The sequence below is a fragment of the Myodes glareolus genome, chromosome 4, assembly GCF_982192425.1.
Source record: "Myodes glareolus chromosome 4, mMyoGla1.1, whole genome shotgun sequence".
NCBI classification, from domain to species: Eukaryota; Metazoa; Chordata; class Mammalia; order Rodentia; family Cricetidae; genus Myodes; species Myodes glareolus.
This window is the reverse complement of record NC_142029.1, coordinates 105,997,726-106,002,517: the sequence shown is the minus strand read 5'-3', so window position 1 is coordinate 106,002,517 and position 4,792 is coordinate 105,997,726.

The window sequence follows — 4,792 nt, the reverse complement described above, 5'->3', positions numbered from 1 at the left end:
TCCTAATATAAAGGCACCCACATATGTAAAAGAAACTCTTCTAGAACTCAAGGCGGTCATCAAACCACACACACTAATAGTAGGAGACTTCAACACTCCTCTCTCACCAATGGACAGGTCAATCAGACAGAAACCAAACAGAGAATTGAGAGACCTATTGGAGGTATTGAATCAAATGGACTTAACAGACATCTATAGAACACTCCACCCAAATAGGAAAGAATATACCTTTTTCTCTGCAGCTCATGGAACCTTCTCGAAAATTGACCACATACTCGGTAACAAAGCAAACTTCCACAGATACAAAAAATATTAGTAACTACCTGTGTCTTGTCAGATCACCATGGACTAAAATTAGAATTCAACAACAATGCTCCCCCCAGGAAGCCAACAAACTCATGGAAACTGAACAGTCAACTACTAAATCACCCCTGGGTCAAGGAAGAAATAAAGAAAGAAATTAAACTCTTCCTTGAATTTAATGAAAACAAAGACACAACATACTCAAACCTATGGGACACTATGAAAGCAGTGCTAAGAGGAAAGTTCATAGCACTAAGTGCCCAATTAAAGAAAACAGAGAAAGCACACATTGGAGGCTTAACAGCACACCTGAAAGCTCTAGAAAAAAAAGAAGCTGATTCACCCAGGAGGTCTAGAAGACTGGAAATAATCAAACTGAGGGCTGAAATCAACAAAATAGAAACAGAGAAAACAATCCAAAGAATCAATGAAACAAAAAGCTGGTTCTTGGAGAAAATCAACAAGATTGACAAACCCCTATCCAAGTTAATCAAACGGCAGAGAGAGAACATGCAAATTAATAAGATCAGAAATGAAAAGGGGGACATAACCACAGACACAGAGGAAATTCAGAGAATCATTAGATCTTACGATGAAAGTTTATATGCCACAAAGTTGGAAAATGTAAAAGAAATGGACATTTTTTTAGATAAGTACCATATACCAAAGTTTAACCAAGAACAGGTGAACAATCTAAATAGACCTGTTAGTCGTGAAGAATTAGAAGCTGTTATCAAAAATCTCCCTACCAAAAAAAGCCCAGGACCAGATGGTTTCAATGCAGAATTCTACCAGAACTTCCAGGAAGAGCTAATACCTATACTCCTTAACGTATTCCACAATATAGAAACAGAAGAGTCACTGCCTAACTCCTTTTATGAAGCTACAGTTACCCTAATACCAAAACCACACAAAGACACAACCAAGAAAGAGAATTACAGGCCAATCTCACTCATGAACATTGACGCGAAAATTCTCAATAAAATACTGGCAAACCGAATCCAAGAGCACATTAGAAAAATTATCCATTATGATCAAGTCGGCTTCATTCCAGAGATGCAGGGCTGGTTCAACATACGCAAATCTATCAATGTAATCCATCATATAAATAAACTGAAAGAAAAAAACCATATGATCATCTCACTAGATGCTGAAAAAGCATTTGACAAAATTCAACACCCATTTATGATAAAGGTGTTGGAGAGACTGGGGATACAAGGATCATACCTAAATATAATAAAAGCAATATACAGAAAGCCGACAGCTAACATCAAACGGAATGGAGAGAAACTCAAAGCCTTTCTACTAAAATCAGGAACACGACAAGACTGTCCACTCTCTCCATACCTCTTCAATATAGTGCTTGAAGTTCTAGCAATAGCAATAAGACAACATAAGGAGATCAAGGGAATTCGTATTGGAAAGGATGAAGTTAAACTTTCGTTATTTGCTGACGATATGATAGTTTACATAAGTGACCCCAAAAACTCTACCAAAGAACTCCTACAGCTGATAAACACCTTTAGTAACGTGGCAGGATACAAGATCAACTCCAAAAAATCAGTGGCCCTCCTATACACAAAGGATAAAGAAGCAGAGAGGGAAATCAGAGAAGCATCACCTTTCATGATAGCCACAAATAGCATAAAATATCTTGGGGTTACTCTAACCAAGGAAGTGAAAGACCTATTTGACAAAAACTTTAAGTCTTTGAAGAAAGAAATTGAGGAGGATACCAGAAAATGTAAAGACCTCCCCTGCTCTTGGATTGGGAGAATCAACATAGTAAAAATGGCAATTCTACCAAAAGCAATCTATAGATTCAATGCAATCCCCATCAAAATCCCATCAAACTTCTTCACAGACCTTGAGAGAACAATAATCAAGTTTATATGGCAAAACAAAAAACCCAGGATAGCCAAAACAATCTTATACAATAAAAGAACTTCTGGAGGCATTACCATCCCTGACTTCAAACTCTATTATAGAGCTACAGTATTGAAAACAGCTTGGTATTGGCATAAGAACAGAGAAGTCGACCTATGGAATCGAATAGAAGACCCAGATATTAACCCACAAATTTATGAACACCTAATTTTCGACAAGGGAGCTAAAGGTATACAATGGAAGAAGGAAAGCATCTTTAACAAATGGTGCTGGCATAACTGGATGTCAACCTGTAAAAAAAATGAAAGTAGATCCATATCTATCACCATGCACAAAAATCAAGTCCAAATGGAATAAAGACATCAACATTAATCCGTCCACTTTGAACCTGATAGAAGAGAAAGTGGGAAGTAGTCTACTAGATTTAGGCACAGGAGGCCTCTTCCTAAGTAGGACCCCAGCAGCACAGACAATAAGAGAAACAATGAATAAATTGTATCTACTGAAACTGGGAAGCTTCTGTAAAGCAAAGGACACTGTCAGTAGGACAAAAAGGCTGCCTTCTGACTGGGAGAAGATCTTCACCAACCCCTCATCAGACAAAGGTCTGATCTCCAAAATATACAAAGAACTCAAGAAACTAGGCACTAAAACTCTAATTAACCCAATTAAAAAATGGGGTACTGAACTTAACAGAAAATTCACAACAGATGAACTTCGAATGGCCAGAAGACACTTAAGGTCATGCTCAACCTCCTTAGCGATCAGGGAAATGCAAATCAAAACCACTTTGAGATACCATCTTACACCTGTCAGAATAGCTAAAGTCAAAAACACCAACGATAGCCTATGCTGGAGAGGATGTGGGGTGAGGGGAACACTCATCCATTGTTGGTGGGAATGCAAACTCGTGCAGCCACTGTGGAAATCAGTGTGGCGGTTTCTCAGGAAACTGGGAGTCAACCTCCCTCAGGACCCAGCAATACCACTCTTGGGAATATACCCTAAAGATTCCCTAACATACTACAAAAGCATTTGTTCTATTATGTTCATAGCAGCACTATTTGTAATAGCCAGAACCTGGAAACAGCCTAGGTGCCCCTCAATAGAAGAATGGTTAAAAAAGGTGTGGAACATATATACATTAGAGTTTTACTCAGCGGTAAAAAACAATGACATCTTGAATTTTGCGTGCAAATGGATGGAAATAGAAAACGCTTTACTGAGTGAGGTAAGCCAGACCCAAAAAGAGGAACACGGTATGTATTCACTCATAAGTGGATTCTAACCATAATTAAAGGTCTTTGAGCCTATTATTCGTGATCCTAGAGAAGCTAAATAAGAAGATGAACCTGATGAAGATTATTTAGCTATCCACCAGGAGGTAGGAAATAGACAAGAGTCCCAGGTAACCTCGGGTGCATGGGGGGGAGGGAGGGTCGATGGAAGGGGAGAGGGTTAGAGAAAAGGGAGTAGGGGAGGAACGGGGAAAGCTTGGTGGCCGGGGATGGGGGGGGGGGGAGGGAGGAAGGATGAATATGGGATCAGGGAAGAATATATTTCAACTAAGGGAGCCATTTTAGGGTTTACAGGAGACTTGATTATATATGGGATCCCAGGTCCAAGGAGAGATCCCCCAGATTGCTCTCTGGACAGAGGATAGGGTGCCTGAATCGGCCGTGGCCCATGACCATACTGATGTATATTTTGCTTATCACCATAGATCCTTCATCTGGCGAAGGACGGCGATACAGTCAGAGACCCACATTGGAGCACCGGACTGAGCCCCCCGAGGTCCAAATGAGGAGCAGAAGGAGGAAGAACATGAAAAAAGAAATCAGTACTGCGAGGGATGCTATCACCCACTGATACAAGGGAACGGATCTGATGAGAGTTTACCAAGGCCAGTTGGACTGGGACTGAACGAGGACGTGATCTAACCAGATTCTCGGAATTTGGCCGGATTCTCTGACTGTGGCTGGCCCGAAGTCTTTCTGAAAAGCCATTGACTATGACACTGGGACCTGTTTCCTCTACATATACTGGATTTTTGGGATCCAGTCTGTTTGGACACTCACCTTCCTGGACCTGGAGGGAGGGGGAAGGAACTGGAACTTCCCACAGGGCAGGAAACCTTGACTGCCCTGGGGTACGAAGAGGGAGGAGGAGGGGGAGTGGGGGGAGTGGGATGGTGTTGGGAGGGGGGGCGGAAATGGAAACTTTTATAATTTAATAAAATTTACTTAAAAAAAATAATTAACCTGAGCAGCTCCTAAGGTGGAGCTTATGGGTCTTAGCTGTGAATCATATCCCTATATTCATTTTTATTTACCAAAACTCTCTATAGGCTCTCATTATTATTATTATCAAATTAGACAGTACATTTTAGGGAGGGGTCATCTTCTTAATAAAATACAAGTAATAATGCCCAGTGGAAGAGAATGTTTCCAAGAGATAAACACACTATATTTCAGGCAGTGGAGGTCTCCCCACGTCTACTCACACTCACCATGCTAGATACCAGAGGAAGAGAACTTCAGAAAACATATAAAGGCACAGCAGAAACAGAAAACATTCCAGGGACTGCAGTTCTGTGGTCATA